Below are 19,559 nucleotides of genomic sequence, written 5' to 3'. Positions count from 1 at the left end.
TGTGGTTTCAAAGCTTTGAGATAGCACGCTTCCAGGTTTACATCCAGCAGGAAAGAAAAAAAATTCCTTCCTCAGTAACCTAATCAAAAGACATAGAATTTTGGGCGGTCATGATTGGCCTGGCTTGAGTCATCTGTCCATCTCCTAAACCAATCACAGAGGAGAAGATACATTAATTGGCCTAATTTAATTAAAGAGATTTTTGCTGAGCTCTGGATGGGGTCAGTTAGACTTACAAAGCACCCAGCAGAGAAACTCAGGATATTATCATAAAAGAGAAAAGAGTAATGTCAATCACTAAGGATTTGTGCTTTAAGATCTCACGATTTGTATATCCTACGTCTTAAACAGAAATAAAAGCAGTATTTAATAATTTAAAATTGTGAAGTGGCAGTCTGGTAGGTTCAAATGCCATTTATCAATGTGCTTTTTACTGGCTTCGGTATGTAATGATTCTTTATAAATTAACAATCCACTATAATGAAAACATGCCTTGTAAGTTCATCCTCTGAATTTCCCTTTGTTCTTGCTATTCCTCTCAACTGAACTACTTTCCCTCACTCTTCTAGATTCTCAATAAGCTAAATAGCACAACTTAAACCTATCCTTAGAATAGGTTAGAATGTCTTTCCTGACATCTTTCCCCAGAGTGCTAACTCTAATCATATTTAATATCACTGCTTGTACTGTTAGTTATTTGTCTTTGTGTGTATGCATTGTCTCTTCACCCAGATAATAGTCTTCCTGAGTTTCTCACTTAATATGCATACTAGTTATATATTAAAAACCAAGAGAATTTGTAATTACAGTTACAAACACAGTTCATTTTTAGTAGAGCAGGGCTTCTTAACTTGGTCTGGTGGCAGAAGAACTAGAAAAACATTAAATTTATTATGTTGTAAAGGCATCAATATATCTGATTTTATGTAACTAGATATGCTATTTTATGACACATTAGTTACCATCCTAAAATTTATGTAGGTAATAAGAAACAACAAAAATATAAGAAAAAAATTTTTGAGAAGAAAATTATAAAAATTCTACTACTGTGTGTGTCTTACCGATATTTTTTTCTGTTCTATTTTGCCTTGCTTTGTTTTTTGGCAAAATGGGGGAAATATAAGCTTTCTAAAATATTAGTGATTTAGTTCAGAAGACCTTGAAGTTCTACAGGGTCATAGTTTACACACCTCTGCCACGGTGGCAAAATATTCTTATTCTCACATCAACCAGTGAGATAGGTAATGGCTACATATGTTATCGATTACAATTGAATTCAGACTAGATCAGTCCCTTGTTAAGAGCTTGATCTTCAGGGCTGCCTGGGTGGCTCAATAGGTTAAAGCCTCCACCTTCAGCTCAGGTCATGATCTCAGGGTTCTGGGATTGAGCCCCGCATCAGGCTCTCTGCTTGGCAAGGGACCTGCTTCTCTTTCTCTGCCTACTTGGGATCTCTGTCTGTCAAATGAATAAATAAAATCTTTAAAAAAAAAAAAAAGAGCTTGGTCTTCAAATCAAATCTAATCACTAATTCCAGAGACAGTGTTCTGAAGGCCTAGTACATCCTGTTTTGTTCTTTCAGGTTTTTAATCCCATCTTCCTATTTTTCCAGAACTCTAAAGAAGCATATAGATAGGTTGAAAGAGTGGTAAACATTTTCAGTACTATTGTTACCTACCTAGACACTTTTCATCTTCAAAAAACAACAGGTAGGAGTGGAAGAAAGCATCAATATTTATTTAGCCCTACTTATGTGCCAGGTACTTTGTATGACTTAATTTATACATTCATTTCTCATCTTTAACAAATGCTTTTTTGAGAGATGGCACACAACCAAAAAAAAAAAAGAATCATTATCGTGGTAAGCAAAAATAGGCTCACACCGTATGTTCACGAAAGGTATATATTCTAATGGGGAAGTCATACAAATAACCAAATTCATCATTGTAAACATTGTTGGGAAGGAATAAAATGTGATTTTATCTTCAACAGTCCTTCAAGGAGGCAAGCTGCTCTCTATTTATAAGTGAGATTAAGGAACTTGTCCAAATCTACAAGGTTAGTAAAGGTCAGCAGGGCTGCCAGAATTGCTGGGCAAGTGTTATCCTGCACCTCTCTTGGGGGCGGGCACCATCATTCACATCAACTCTAATGTGGCTGAAGCTCCTAGAGTTTTGTAGTATAGCACCTGCACAACCATATGCATGGCCTCGAGTCAGATGGGATTCCATACTTAGTTTGACCACATTACCTTAGTCAATGTAGATTTTCAGAATAACTGGATCAAAAATGTGTTAATTTGTTCATCAAATTCATTGTAAAGGAAGGCAAGTTTTGTGAGACAGCATCTAAACCATACCCTGAGATATAAAGAATTTTTTTGATACCCTGTGTTTGTAAAATATGCACCAAAAAAGGTGTCTCATGGCCTCAAAGACTTTGTAGTAGGCCACGAAAATAAAAGGAAATGAGATTGGCCATTATGACTCAATACACTCAGAAACCATGTTATTGTTAGTAAAGGATGTTTATTTGCTTCTGGTAGCAGCTCATAGTACTTACAGGATAGACGGTTGGCAAGGTAACCAGAATGCTAGAATAAAAAGTTTGAGTTTTCTTACTCTGGTCAATGATGGGCCACTGCCAATTTAGAAACATAGCTGTCCAATGTGTTACACAATTAGGATGTTTACTCGAGTCATGCAGACACATGAAGGAAACCAAGTCTCGGGGAATCCAGTTATAAGGCTTTTACAGGGGTCAATTTAATGTCATGAACTCTTAGATTATAATGATGAAAATTAAAAAAAAAAGAGGGACGAGGACAAATGCAGAAAAACACGTATTGCTTAGAAGGAGTACTGAAGTCTCCCGTTTTCCTACAGTTTCAACTTTATGTACAAGTAACAGTAAAACTTTCTTACTTTTTCACTGTAATATAAATGAACAATCTTACATAGCTCATTTCTCAGCTCGTTTTAATTAGTATCAGAAAAGGAGAATGGGTATCTCAGGCTGTTAGTAATTTGATATAGAACTTTTCACCTCCAGGTCAATGGTAAATGAAACACATTTACATATTTTTAAGTGGATTTATTGCTCTTGAAGGGAGCCCAGTTGTAATCCTTCACTCCAGAACATGTTATCGCCAGAAAGCCCACAGGCGTTGAAACATTGATCAGGAAGTAACAGGGAGAAAGCGTTCAATTTCAACTGCTCTTCAATGTTTGGCTTGCAAGATCTTCTTAAATTGTTTTAATTAATCCTAATTATGATTCTATTTTTAAAGACTGATATCTATCTGATGACAAATTAGATATGGACCAATAAGCTGGGCTTATTTCAATTTAGAGTATGTGCTATGCAGTTACTCAAAAATAATTATCCATATCAGGATAAAAAAGCAAGAAATTTACTAGAGAACTCACTTCGTGCTAAGGGGAAAAAGAAAGAGTGATAGAAATTCTATTATGAATTTCAGTAATAGGAATATGGCTTTTATAATTAGAAAACAATAGTGTCATTTACATTGATCTTAGCATCAAGGGAATTACATGTTACTTTTTTCTGGGTGTCTGTGCCCACTTAACACCCCTAGAAATGGCCATAGTGGATTCAACCCTGTCTGATTTCCCTAGCCTCCAAGGCAACACGTCCATGGCAACAACTAATCATCACTACAGTGTCTGAACTGCGGAAAAATAACCATTTCTTAATTCCCTTTAACCCACGCTCTTCTTAGGCAATGTAAAAAAAACAAAAAACAAAAAACAAAAAAAAAAACAAAAAACCCAAAACAACAAAAATCCCCAAATGTCAGTTCTATCCTCATTGTATATACGCTTTGTCAGACATGTTACTGTGAGATGGGCATATAATAATAAATAAAACACAATACCTGTGTCATAGCTTGAAGTATGTGGAATGAAGGACTTGAGAAAAGAGTCTGCATGCAGATTACATCTCAGAGACATGATCCCCAAGATGGGGAGTGAAAGAAAATGAAGCCAAACAAGGAAGAGGGCAAGCGAAACCACGTATTAATGGATTGGCAGACACCACAGGAAAGTGATGTTCCATCCTGCCAGATCTTCTAAGGAGACCTATGAAATGTGGTTCAGAATTTTTCACTTGGAAGACAAAAGAGCTAGATTTTATCCATGGGCATCGATTCTCCAGTTGTTAAGTTTGAAGTCAGGGACATCAACTTCCCCACATTACCCACTAGGCCCCTGCATGATTGACCCAAGGGAGCAACCACACTGCCTGGGGTCGAAACAAGACACTGACGGGTTCACCTGGATGAGTCTGTCAGGGCCCATGTGCAACGGGACACCATGGCAGAGACTGCAGGAAGAGATCGTCAGGGGGAGAGGATTTGACATGGCCAGGGACATGGGTCTGACACACTCTGCCCCTTCAGGACTTCGGATTTAGTGGCTCTTCAAGGAGGCATACCTTCCTTCGAGGGAAAGCAGTTGAAAACCAGGAACATTTTTTAAATCTAGGAATTTTTAGAGATGCCTCCTTTTAGGATTATTGTTGAGTAGACAGATCGAGATAAAATACAAGGGCGTTCGAGTCAGATAAACAGTAGTTTGAATATTGCCTTGAATTCTTACTCATCATATGGCTTTATCAACTCATTCAGAGTTTCCTGATCAGTGTGGTGGGGGAAAGGAGATAAAATAGTTTCTATCCCATACAAGAAATGTGACTATTAAATAAGATTAGGTATGTGTAGCACCCCGTCCATTGTTGTGCAGGGGTACCATATTTTAAAAAAAAAATTAGCTCCTACACAAGGTAAAGATGGACAATCTTCCTGTTTTCTTATCTCTCTTTATATTTATGAATCAAATGATGCCATAAACCATATAATGTCTTTTTAATACAACTTGAGGATTCTAGGGTAAGAATATGTTTTTCTCATAGTCTTGAAAACTGAATTTTGTCTACAGTCTTTCATCAGAGTCCAAAACAGAAATTGTTTTTACCTTCCTTTTCAATGCACAATTTTTTTTAAAGTCTACTTTATGAGAAGAAGCTGGCCAATGATTTGGTGTATTAGTTTTTGAACTAACTTTTTTAAAATTCAGAAAAAAAATGATGTTCGGCTGAGCTGTTTCTTGAAACATCAGTGACCCCCAATGCACAGTCTTTACAAGCTGAGAATTCCCTGAAGCTCAGTAGGAGAGCTGATATCTTAACCTACACAACAGAACAGCAGGATCGGGCAAGTCGCTGCGCTGAGACACCACTTGGGGCCAGATTTTAATAGCTGACAACTCATAATGGATTGACAAAAGCAAAACATCATTAACTTGAATGTACAAAGTCGACATTTCCATATGCAAATAGGAGCTAGCACATATGTGCCTGTGTACAAGTCTCATTGCTTGTTTAGTTGTCTGTATGTCCTTTAGGTTGCCTTCCTTTGTCTTGAAGATCCCAGTGGACAAGAACCACGTCTGGTAACCCGCTTTGCAAAACAACAAACAGGTGCACAGATTAGGCCTCACTAAATGTTTTTATGGTAATGATGGTGATACTGTTGACTTTTCTTTCTCACACAAGAGCCTAAGATCTACAATGTACTGTCAGCACCCAGGAGTAAAAGGACAGTCATGACTAATAGGTCTGAGCAGTGGAACATGAAAGTTACTGTATATTTATAGAACAAGGACCACTGAACACACCCTCAGGGGCACGAGTACTAGAAAGAACACTCGTTCTAATTTTCTACATCTTAGTTTAAGTTCTTAATATCGATCCTTACAAAAGATGTTTCCTACACGGTAAGCTAGGTAACTCTTTTCTTCTTCATCGTTCTTGAAAATGATGGGGCTGTGGCATGTTACTTTCTAGTGGAACTCCGCTTGGTTTGATGACATAAAAAATTGAAGCCACCCTAATTCTGGCCCATGGGAAAATGATTTAGCTTCTCTGAGCATTAAGTTCTTCTTGAGTAATTGCAACATATCTCACAATCTTGTTGTGTGGGATCAGATAAGATCAAATCAGATAATACAAAGTGCTATAAAAACTTAAGCCACTGTTATCCCCCAAAATGCATCCTTTGGGTTGCCCTTATGTGACTTAAGGAAATGGCCAATTATACTATTTCCTTTATGAGAACATGATCTTTGACTTATTGTTCAGCACGCCTCTCCGCACACAGCACGAGGCTCAGCAGCCTCTTAGGATTCTTTACTCATTACTTTCATCCTCCATTTTCCCCAGTGAGCTGTCCTTTCTTGGCTTGTCGTTCCTTTTCTGTTGTGTACACAAATGTTGTGTGTTAAGATCAAGGGGGTGGACACCTGGTTTGCTTCTCTGAGTTCTATCACTCACTCTCATAAAGACATTGCTTTGGGCATTGCAGCTGGCATTCTCTCCTTCCTTTCTCTGCTGCTGAAGAGTTACACAGGAAAGAATAATGAAGGCTTAAATTCTCCAATCCTGCTTCCTATCTACCTCACATCCTCCCGTCACCAAAGGGGAAACACATGTTTTTCAAACTCAATTTTTGCTGATGAAAATTTTGTTCAATTTCACAGCTTAACTTCAGAATTTTCCCAACTGATGGCAAATTCCATTCCCTTGCCAAACAAGGAAAAAAATCTACAAGCGTGTTTGGAAGGAAAACTCAGAAATCTCCCTCAAGCTCCAGTATCAGAGAAATATAAGAAAGAAAAGAATTTGTTATGCCAGCCTCTAATGCTAACATGTTTAATGATTGGAAATCTGGGGAAAATATTTAACATAGGTCAATGGAATTTATCATTACCGAAATGTAAACTTTGAAGCACAGAGGTTTATAGCAATGGTAGCTTTTGGATGCTGAAAAGACAGAAGTGAAGTTTGCAGATGACTTGGGATGGAATGCATATTTGTTGAATCAGAGTCAGAAAGAATGCTCAATTATATTTTCTCCTTCTTGTGCATTCTATTATTTTGCTTAGAATCGGCTTTTTTTCCCCCCGTAACTTACCTTTCTTTGCGAAAACTTCTTTCTCTTATTCCTTTTATTTGCTTGATAGTTACTTACACCACTATAATTCCAAGTGCCTTTTTCTTTCCTTAGTGCACCACAGCCCAGATCAAAACTCTTTCTATAGGTCACTTTCATTAAAGGTGTTATAAAAATAAATGGCTTGTAACAGGTAGGGAAAACATGAACCAGGAGGAATGGTGCAGAATCTTATTTCCCAGCAGTGCCACAGGGAGCCTTCATGTTCTTTGGGGTTTTTATTTCTGTGTTCAGTTCCGGCCAAGTTAAACCCCCTGCCTGGGTGTCAGGGGCTAGTACTGAAAGCTACAAAAGGCAGAAGAGACCTTTCTCCCTGAAAGGGGTTTTGGAAGTGAGCTAGTTTATTTAATCCCCAGGCAAATCTGTAGTCAAGCTAATAAGAAGGAGAGAAACAGCTTCCTACATGGGAGCTAGGACTGTGAGAAATTGTTTTTCAGGGTGTTTTATAGCCAAAACCCTTCAAGGGTATGGAAGAGCTCTCCAACCAGAGGCACAAATATTCAAGGAGAGCTTGTTTGTTTTATGGTTATTTTTATCCCACAATAAACAGCTTAAATTTGCAGACTATACTTTTTGACTATAAAGTGGGTTATTTCTCAAGATGCCTGTGCTTTCCCATAACAGATGGAATAAATAGGAGAAAATGCTGAGAATACACCACTGAAATTCTGATTTATTCAATCATTAACAAAAAGAAGTGCAATTTCAATGGTAATAGAATGAAAACCCAACTGTTTCTGCTTTCCTTCTGAAAACTTGTTTTCTATGGAGAACGCTGCTCTTAGGCAAACACCTATTTAAACCTCAGCAATGTATAATCTTAACTTCAGGCAGTATGGTTGTATAGGTTCAGTAATTTGTAATACCTCTGCAACTAGGGATAAAATATTAACTTTCAATAATATAAGCACTCTCTGCAGTACAAATAGTGGAGTGAAAATGCCATGTATATTATCTCCCAGGAAAGATGTTATATATGTGCACATACATATCTATATCTATATCTATATGTGTGTGTGTGTGTGTGTGTGTATAAACACTTTATACTTGGCTTTCAATGCTTCTCAAGTCAGTTGCTTTGAAGTTTGTTAGAAGAAACACAGTCCATGAATAACCAACCTTCAGAGACTTGACAGTAAGTAGACAATCAGTCAGTCCAGTGTGTCTTTCTCAAGACACAATTAAGAAAGACGGGAAATAAAAGCTATTTAAGTGCAACAATGTTCAAAATAATCATAAGGAAGTCACTTCAACTTTGGAGACCACACTAAATGCTTCCTGGGATAATAGTTTGAATATAATAAAGGCAAATAAAACATTGCAATAGGTTTCTAAGAAAAACAGAAAAATTGTAATAAAAACTCCATGATGCACGCCTGTGTATAAAATGTTCATGATACACACACACACACACGTGCTCACACACAGGATATATAAGAAGGCAGAACATTTTTATTTTCATTGCCTATCATAATAAACCTGTGGAATATAAGGATTTCAGTATAGGCTTGCTTAAACTTTTCTATGCATTTTGCGTTCTTTCATGATCAGTTCTTGATCTAGGTGGACCTAACAGAATTCACAGAGTATGGAAATAGGAACCCAAAATTGTACCCTGACTGTGTTACTAGCTCATTCATTTTATCTACTGGCATCTTTTTTTTCTTTCTTTCTGAATTTGACAACTTGACTTCCAAATGACCTTATAAGGCCTCTCTAGTTCTAAAATTATACCATAAGGTTTTCTTTTAATTTGTTTTCCATTGAGTATCTCCTGCCTTACTTTAGGCCTCGTATTAACTAAAAATAAACCAATATAGACTTAGGTATATGTGATGCAATCATCTGTATTTATGAAAGAGAGAGATGTTTGTGACAGAAACCCTTCAGTTTTGTCCTTTATTATCTTTGGTTTTCATCAGATGAAAAGTTCTCCAGTAGTGAGATGGCATTTATAATCTATTAAGCTTAGAATGAAAATTCCTTAAATCATTTTCTAGGAGACCCAATTTAACAGACTCACTTCTTCCTTGCTTATCCATCTCTTTCCCCTTTTATCTCAGCCTTAGCTCGAGTCTTAAAATCTCAGATAGAGAATAGACTTTCACAGTACTCTTCCTGGGACTTTTCACAAAGCTACCTATATAAACATGGTCTGGTGAAACATTTTCAGCCTACGCATTCTGAAAGTCAATACGTCCTCTCCAGTTCTAACAATATGAGCAAAACGCACGGGTATTGCTCAAACTGGTAAAATCTTTTAAAACACGCTGCCCATTTCCTTTCTTAATCCACCAAATAGTTGCTGTTGTTTCTCAATCTTTCTCGTCTCTATGCTTTTTAAATCTTTTTCATTCTCTGTGCAGAGTGCCGTGCCTATCTTTTAGTGCAGGTGTGTGTTTCATTGGTGTTTATTTACAGTGGTGGGGCTGGATTGCAAACGCCCTGTATTATGAATAAACCAATGGCTGAAATGAAGTGGAACCTTGATTTATTTGGGTAGGACTGTTTTCCAGTGCTGTAAATCATATTTTGGTGTTCATTTACCTTTGCATTCTTTTTGAGCCACCGGCACTGAGGCTGACGAATGGGAATCAAATGAAGTGTGCTAAGTGCTTCTGCTGGAGGGTCTCATCTCCCCGCATGCCCGGGTGTGATTTATCTCTGCAATACATCACGCAACTTATTTCCCTTTACTTATTTTATTTAGTGTTGTCACAAATAATATCAATTGGCCATTGACTGTGAACTCTAAACAGTAGTAAATTAATGAAATAAGCTACATCTACAGAACTCATCTGTCCCCAATTTGATTAGAGCCACTTTGGTTGCACCAAGCCATTTACTATAGATGAACCTCATTTATTAAACAAGCAGCTTCATGAGTTTTATATAAATTGTTATGCATAATATTTGCAGTGATTTTAATGAAACACTTAAAGCTGACTCTTTTATGTCTCAATCACTAAGAGTACTTTATGTTTGTAGAATAGGCATTTTCACTCATCCTATGACTTTAATTGAAGTAACTCCATCGGAAGGAACTATCTATTTATGGAAGGAAGTGTTCATTTTTTTTGTTTCTGTGGGAGACCAGGGGAGCAGGGAAGGGGCACAGGGCTTTTTTAGGGTAGGGCTTCCTGGAGAAGGTGTCACAAAGGCACGGTTAAATTCCCATTACAACACAGAGAGGGTCAAGTCTCTGCCTGAGCATTCCTGTGTTCTGCTGCACTAGCCTATCGAGACTTTCAGACCACAGGAATGCAGAATTCCAAGTGTTCACTTTACTTTGGAATTTGGAAAGGTAAGTTTTACAAAAGGAATGGCTTTATAAAAACAATCTGAGTAATTCAAATAGATAATGCCAATGTTTCTTTGTAGCAGCTTCAAAAATGTAGGGAGGCCAAACATGTCCCAGAATAAGCACCGAGAGGTAGATAAAAACTGTACATCAGAAGCAGAGGAAATGTAAGCAGGTTCAGTTTGAAATAAGGTGACAGCCTCTGGTCACTAGAGCGACTGCCAGGGAACCAGGAGAAGGGGTGAGGGGTTGAACTGAGGGGAACGTACCTCCAGAGCTGCCTTGGATTTGGGGTGCGGGGGTGCTAGCTGCACAATCTCGGTGAAGAGAAGAGGAGCAAAACAGAGCCACAGAGAAGTCATGGTGGATGAGAGAAGAACATTCCTGTGAAGTATCTGTATGGGACTAAAGCAGAGTAAAAATTGGAAACATTTGGTAGGGTTTGTCTCTTTGCACAACATAAATGAAGGTGGGTGGTGGTGATGGAATGCAGAGCCCCCCGGCCCATTTGCTGAGGACATATGCCCTCCTCATGAATCTGCTTGATGAGCTCGACTGCAGTCAAGGTCTGATGAAAGAGCTGCGAGACAATCACAGTCAGGAGCTTAGGGTTCAAGTTCAAAGCATATTCCATATCCTTGTTTTAGTGAAGAATTTGACCCATGCTAGCACCTCAGAACCTCATACGTTTTCAAAGAAATTTAGAACCCTACAATTCTGGAACTTGCCAACTCTAAGGGAGGGTTTAGGTGTCTCAGCCACACAGATTCTGTTCAGGACGTTTCTCAAAAGTTACTTCATTTTTTTTTTTTTTTCCAAATATGGTTGTTAACTGAAACTCAATTCATCGGTACAAGTTGTTTATTTTAAGTAAAACTGGGGGTGCCTGGGTGGCTCAGTCGGTTTAGTGTCTGCCTTTGGCTCAGGTCATGATCCCAGGGCCCTGGGATGGAGCCCCACATCTGGCTGCCTTCTCCTTCTCCCTCTGCTGCTCCTCTGCTTGTGTGCACTCAATCTCTCTCTCTGTCTGTCAAATAAATAACATGTAAAATCTTTAAAATAAGTAAATAAATAAACACTGAAAAGTGCACTGAAACAATCACTTGATTAGAGGGAACATATCAAGGGAGGGAGGAAAGAAGGAAGTCAGGAAAGGAGAAGGGAAGGAGGAATTGAGGACTTGCAGTTGATTTAGGGATGCAGTTTTCTTATTATTATTGAGGTGTGTGTTTTCTTTTTTTGTACGACATTGTATTATACATATATGCAAAACAACTGTTAGTTTGAGGACAAACTTGTTGAAGAATACTAGATAAAATACAACTAGAGCAGTTATGTCCCAAAGTGAGTTTCATAACAAAATGATTCCTTGAAAAACAACTACAACTATACATACTTCTTCAATATATCCAGTGTACGTAGTGGAGGTTTGAGGAGTCCTGCAGTTGAGTTTAACTCCCTTTCAAAAAACACATTTGATTAGATAACTTTTTTTTTTTTCCATTTAATCCCTAGTAATAGCGATGACACTAGTGTTCCTTGGAATGTATTTAGGGAAATTGTTGCTCTAACACATCTGCAGAACTCACCTACAAAGTCTAATTCTTCCAGAGATTATACATGGGAAAATATGTCCAAGGGTAGAGTTGCCCATAAGAAAAGCAAGGTTTATGAAAGAAATTCTTAACTCTGATTTCTTCAAAAGTCACTGATGAAGAAATGAAAATCTCATTTTGGGAGTTCCCAAATTCCAAATAAGTTTTATTTTTCCCATAACTAAACTTGAAGTTACAAGTTTAGCCTACAGTGCAGTAGTATCCTGTAAAACACAGACACAGACACACACACACTGTGGATCAGAGACTCACACTTAGCTACATTCTTTTTTCCAGTTTTTGAAGTTGTAGACATGACTGAAACCCACTTAGGAAAATTGCAATTTCTGCATGACGAATTTCTTTGTTATCTGAATTCTACATCCTCTACAGAAATCATACTGCTTAAATCTCCTTCTCTCAAATTAGCAATTTCTCCTTTCTGGTTATTTCTCAGATTCAGCTCCCTTCATGTCTCAGAGGCATTTGATAGTGTTGATCATTATCTTCTCAAATGTCCTCTGGCCCAGGTCCTCTGTGCCACTCACCTTCCTCTTCCCACCTCTCAAAATATGCTACTGGTCACCATTACCTGATTCAGTGACTTCACTGCTCCTCTCACCTCACAAAACCTAGGTTCTAATCAAGTGTTCACTTCCCTGTATATTCATTCTGGTAGAGTCCACACCTAGTCTCTGTTTGTCAGTTATCTTTAAAAATATGCCTGCCCCATGTGTATCTCTCTCCCAGCTCAAAAGCCATCTTTGTCACACCAACATTATCAGAATATAGTCTTTCAAATATTCTGATATATCCAACTTAACAAGTGAACACTAAACTTACACGACACTTACCTCTACCTTCAACCAGTTCCATTTACCAATGATCTTACTGCTCTATGTAGCAACACTGTATTTGTTGTAAATATAATGTAATAATGTAAAATGTAAATAATGTAAATGTAAGTGCTGGGCACCTGGGCGGCTCAGTCAGTTAAGCTTCTACCTTCCACTCAGGTCATGATTCCAGAGTCCTAGGGTTGAGCCCCCCCACCCCGCCCCTGCATGTTGGGCTCCCTGCTTAATAGTAAGCCTGCTTCTCCTTCTCCCTCTGCTCCACACCCCTGCCCCGCCTTGCTCTTTTTTTTTTTTTTTGAAGATTTTATTTATTTATTTGACATACAGAGAGAGAAATCACAAGTAGACAGAGAGACAGGCAGAGAGAGATGGGGAGGCAGGCTCTCTGCTGAGCAAAGAGCCTGATGCAGGACTCGATCCCAGGACCCTGAGATAATGACCTGAGCCGAAAGCAGAGGCTTAACCCACAGAGCCACCCAGGCACCCTGCCTTGCTCTTTTTCACACTCTTGCCCTCTCTCACACTCTCTCAAATAAATAAATAAAATCTTTAAAATAAAATGTAAGCTTTTCCAGTGCTTTTGTACATTTACTTTCCACTTGATCATGAAATTCTATATATCATGCATCAACCAGTTATTAAATCCTCAGAATGTGCCATTACAACAGTAGGCACTGATATGGAGTTACTTGACCTCCAAGAAATTCATGATTTAACACGAGAAGCAGGAATATAAACATAAAATTTAAATAAGTTCAATGTTACAAGTACAAGATGTTGAAGTTGTTATGGAAGAAGAAAGAAGGATCCCAGAGAAGCATGGAGATGGGACAGTATTAGAAAAATCTTAGAAGGAAACAGCATTTGAGGTAGGTCTTGAAGGATGAGTTGAAGGTCATATGAGGTATAGGAGACAAAGAAATTATATTGTAGGTTGCAAATATGCATAACTTATGTAAAGAAATGACAAGAGCCTTGGTGTGCCTGTGAGGTAGAATCAGGATCCATTCCACTTGTTTGGAGGGAACGTTAGGAGATGGGACTAGAAAGATATTGAGCCTACATTTACTCTGGACCTTGAATGACTTGCTAAGAAGTTTAGGCTTGACCCTGAAGGTGAGATGATCAGAATTTGAGCAGACAAGTGCATAACATGTCTATATTTTAAAGTTATCATGCCGGTTTAAAAAAAAAGAAAGAAAGAAAGAAAGAAATGGAAAATAGAGGATGGGGTAGACGACAGGGAAAGAGTCTCCCACCTAACTTTCCTTATTCTCAGCTCTTTACTTAATTTCAGTCCTCTTGGATGACTCTCTGATACTTTATTGCACAACATAAATAGCAGCATTTCAGCAGCTATCTCTTTCTTGTTACATCAAAATTATACTCTTGTGCCTGACTTCCAGCGTTTGCCATAGACTAAATGTTTCTGTCCCTCAACATTCCTATGTTGAAATAGAACCTCCAGTGTGATAGTATTTGGAGGTGGGGTCTTTGAAAGATGATTAGACTGTGAGGTGAATCCTCATGAATGGGATTCATGCCCTTATAAAAGAGACCCCAGAGAGTTTCTTCACCTCCTGTACCATGTGAGGACCCACTGAGAAGATGGCAGTCTTTAATCCAGGAAGATGTTTTCACTGGACACTGAATCTGCTGGCCCCTTTATCGTGGATTTCCCAGCCTCCAGAATCGTCAGAAAATGAATTTCTGTTTGTAGGCCATTCAGTCTGTGGTACTCTGTTTTAGCAGCATGAGTGGGCCAAGACTGTGTCCTTAATGTTTACTGAAGGTCTTGTGATCCTGCCCATGGCAAATTTATTCCTCTCCTAGATGCTCACCTTTAATTTTTCTGCCCAGTCCACACCTTCTTGCCTTTGTCACATGGCCATATTATAGCCATCCCAACTGAACTCTGTGCTTCTTTGCCTCGTTCCTCTCCCCTGGGATGTTTCTCTTCATGGACTCAGATCAGGCCTACTCTCCATGATCAGATCAAAACCTCCTCCTTTCCCACAGTCTTTCCTGAAGATTTCCCTATCTCTTGTCCTCAATCTCACTGTTTTGTTTTGTATTTGTTTTTATTTTCCAAATGTCTTGGTATATGCTGGATCTCACAATTCATGCATTGTCTTCATTGTTTGAGTCTAATTCCAAGTATCTCTTTTCATTTGTTGGTTTCTTGAGGACCAGGATCATGTACTTATTATACTTCTTAGTTTCTTACCTTTTATTGGACAAATTGCAAATAATCAATATCCTGAAAGAAATCTACAGTATTCCTGCTAGAATGTTTGTTTCAATGAAGAATCTATAGTAAGAAAATCAATGTCTAAATTTACTGAGCATTTACATGCAGACTGTGCTAGGTGCATCTATGTGTAAGCCTCCTAATACCACTATGTAGTAGGTATTATTATTACTTATTAAAAGAAAGTAAATTTATTTATTTTTTTAGTTTTAAGGATTTTATTTCTTTATTTGAGAGAGAAAAAGAGAGAGAGCACAAGGTGGAGGAGTCCTCATGCAGGACTCAATCACAGGACCCTAGGATCATGACCTGAGCGGAAGGCAGACACTTAAACAACTAAGCCACCTAGGCATCCCAAAAAAGTAAATTTTAAATTAAATTAAAATTTGACAATTGCTCAAAGTCCTTAATTGATTCATCCAATCAATACATTTTTATTGAGTTTTAAGTAATGTCCAGGCATGATTCTAAAAACCATGGAAGCAATCGTGAGCAAAACAAAATTCTGTCCTGGAAGCAGGGCATTTTGCTTGGGGAGATAGGCCATTAGCAACTTAAACTTTTTATTTACTTTTTAAAAAGATTTTATTTATTTATTTTTGTGAAAGAGTGCACACAAGTGTGGGGGGAGGGGCAGAGGGAGAAGCAGACTCCCCACTGAGCAGGGAGATTGATGTAGGACTTAATCCCAGGGCCCTGGGATCATAACCTAAGTTGAAAGCAGATACTGAGCCTACCCAGGTGCCTGCAATTTAAATATTTTAATAAAATAATTTAAACAAATGGTTTTATAACAATGTCTGGTAGAGCGATGCATGCTATAAAAAAATCAAGCAAGGCAAAAGCATGGAGTACAATGAGTAGTAAATCATCCAGCCAGCTTGAGAAGGCAGGCTGTCTAACTCTGTGTCCTCTGTAATAAGTCCCCTCTTACTTATCAGGCTCAGGTACAACTTCATTACTAGCATTTGAGGCCTGCAGTAATCTCTTTCCACTCACATATTCTAATGTAACTCAAACCTCGTCAACTTCAAATCTACATTTTAATGGGACAAATCTACTCTCTTCACTTAAACTGTACTCACAATGGCTTTTGTGTTCAGTCATGCTATTGTTTCAGCATACACACACACACACACTCACACCCTTTAACACAGATTTAGCTTCCTTATTCTATAAAACTCTCTTGTCTATTAGAACAAGAGTTGTACCTTTAGTTTTGTTTGGAATTTCCATCATATGTATTGTTATTCTAGGCTGTTTATAAATGCCTGTTGTGGTGAGTGACAGAATTTATCTGAATTCTAGATCCTGAAAGTGATGAAAAGAAAGCAGTATGTCATTATTGAAAATCAAAGAATTATAACTTGGATCTAACTTTCTGCAGTATCTGACAATTATTGACAATATGACAATAGCTGACAATTACTTTTAAAATTAAGATAAAAGTTCTTTGACATATTGGACTTTCTTTTTTTTTTTTTTTAAAGATTTTATTTATTTATTTGACAGACAGAGATCACAAGTAGGCAGAGAGGCAGGCAGAGAGAAAAAGAGAGGGGGAAGCAAGCTCCCCGCCGAGCACGGAGCCCAATGCAGGACTCCATGCAGGACCCTAAGATCATGACCTAAGCTGAAGGCAGAGGCTTAGATCACTGAGCCACCCAGGCACCCCCATATTGGACTTTCTGGTTAGGAAAATACATTGAGAATAAATACAAACATGATATGCATATGTTAGACTTTGGAGAATTTAAAAGCATTCAATTCAAGGTAACCTTTAAATCGTTGTATATTAATATTATTTAAATTTTATGTCCTCCAATTACAAAAAATGAATAAATAAATTAAAATGGTTATTTATGTCATTTTAGCTATTAAATGTTTAAATATATTTAAAAATTGTAGCTCAGTTTGCAGTGAAGAGAATGGTTTCTTTCTAAAAAAAATACGATGTGTGCCTGGTTGGCTCAGTCAGTTGGGCATCTGATTCCTGTTTTCCAGATCAGGTAGTGATCCAGTGAACCAGGGTTGTGACATTGAGCCCTGGCTGGGCTCTGCGCTAGGCAAGGAGTATGCTTGTCCCTCTCTCTCTCTGCTTCTCTCCCCACTCGCTCTCTCCTGTTCTCTCTCTCTCTCTCTCAAATAAATAAATAAATAAATAGAATCTTCAAAAAACTTAAAAAAGATGAAGCAGGTGTATTCATACCCAAATAGGAGAAAACCTGTCTGAGAAAAGCAAAATGCTGGAAATGCACATAACATTTGCATCATCTCAAACTAATGCTCAAGTGACCTTGCTAATAACATTTGGAACAACCACACAAACAACTGGCTTTTCTTTTCTTTCTTTCTTTCTTTCTTCTTCTTCTTCTTCTTTTTTTTAAATAAATCTAGTTCTTTCCTTTTTTAATTAAAATCAATTTTTTTAAGATTTTATTTCTTTATTTGGCAGACTGAGATCACAAGTAGGCAGAGGCAGGCAGAAGGGGGCAAGGGGAGCAGGCTCCCTCCTGAGCAGAGAGCCCCAATGCGGGGCTAGATCCCAGGACCCTGGGATCATGAGCTGAACTGAAGAGGCTTTAACCCACTGAGCCACCCAGGTGCCCCTGGCTTTTCAATATAAAATAGTACTCTTTCTGCTTTTTTATGTTTCAAACAATAATAAAGAGTCAGAAAAAGGCTTTGGCTAAACTGTAATTGCTCTTCCTGCTTTCCATACTTTTCCAAATTTAAAATATCATTTAAAATATAATTTGTAGGGGAGCCTGGGTGGCTCAGTAGGTTAAGAGTCTGCCTTCAAAAAAAAAAAAAAAAAAAAAGAGTCTGCCTTCAGCTCAGGTCATGATCCCAGGATCCCAGGATCAAGCCCCAGGCTGGGCTTCTTTCTCTTTCCCTCTGACCCTCCACCGTGCCTATTCTTTCTCTCCCTTTCTATCTCTCTAATGAATAAACTTTTTTACAATTTGTATATCTTTGTAAGTAAAGCAGAGCTACCCACTATACTCACTAGCAACTAGCATGTGTTGTTAAATTTATAGATTCAACCAGAGTTAAAAACACAAATAACACTTAATAAAGTCCTAACCAAGTAGCTGCTATTATAAATATTGCATCTGTTTGTTAGGGCTGCCACAAAAAAGCACTGCAAACTGTTTGAAATTTATTGACTCATATTTCTGGAGGCTAAGAAGTCCACAATCAAGGTGTCGGAGAAGAAGAGGGGGTTCCTTCTCAGGGCTGTGAGGGAAGGTCTGCTCCAGGCTCCTCTCTGTATCTTGTAGTTGGCCATCTTCATGTACACATGATGTTCTCCCTGTGTATGTCTATCACCAAACTTCATCTTTTTATAAAGACATAAGTTGTCTTCAATAAGAGTCCACTTTAATGGCTTCTTTTTAATGTGATTATCTCTTTATAGGCTCTATCTCCAAATAAGATCACATTTGGAAGTACTGGGGTTTAGGATTTGAACATATGAATGTTGGGAAGGGCACAATCCAACCCATCAATCCAACCCATTTGCCTCATATTTCTTTGAAACACCATTTAAATTTTTATATATTTTTTATCTAAAATCTATCGATTAAAAAATATATATTAGGAATAGTATTTGGATAGTTCTTCAAAACTGCATAAATTCATCTAAATTAGGAAAAAAAAGAAGTTAAATTACCTCTGTATGTAGATAAGATGATTTTTTATATATAAAAACTTAAAAATTCCCCCCAAGAATATTAGAAATAACAAATTCATACAGTTGCAGGATACAAAATCAATATGTAAAAGTCAATTGTATTTTGATACAATAGCAATGAACTATCCAAAAATGAAATTAAGAAAACAATCTCATTTACAATAGCATCAAAACCAGTAATATTTAAAGATAAACTTAACCAAGAAGCTCTGAAACTTCTGTACACTGAAACTCTAAGACATTGACAAAAGAAACTGAAGAAGATAAAAATTAGTAAATATTTCTGTATTCATGCTTTGGAAGAATTAATATTGTTTAAATGCTCGTATTAGGGATGCCCAGGTGGCTCAGTCGGTTAAGCATCTGCCTCCAACTCAGGTTATGATCCCAGGACTCTAAAACCAAGTCCCACATAGGGCTCGGCAAGGAGTCTGGTTCTCCCTCTGCCTGCCATACCCCCTGCTTGTTTGTGCTAGTTCTCTCTCTCTCTCTGCCAAATAAATAAATAAAATCTTAAAAAAAATTGCAATAGCATTTTCCACAGAAATAGAAAAAAAAATCATAAAATCAATATGAAATCACAAAATACCCAGAATAGCCACAGTAGTCTAGAGAAAAAGGAACAAAACCAGAGGCATAACACTTCTCATTGTGATTTCAAACCATATTATTAAACTACAGTAATCAAAACAGTATGGTATTTGGCATAAAACCGGATACATGGGTCAATGGAACAGGATAGAGCCTGGCAATAAACCCATGTATATACAATGACCTAACCTTTGACAAGGGAGAAAAGAATACAAAATAAGGAAATGGTAGTCT

Source organism: Neovison vison, chromosome 2 (genome assembly GCF_020171115.1).
Source record: "Neovison vison isolate M4711 chromosome 2, ASM_NN_V1, whole genome shotgun sequence".
NCBI classification, from domain to species: domain Eukaryota; kingdom Metazoa; phylum Chordata; class Mammalia; order Carnivora; family Mustelidae; genus Neogale; species Neogale vison.
This window is presented reverse-complemented; position numbering follows the sequence as displayed.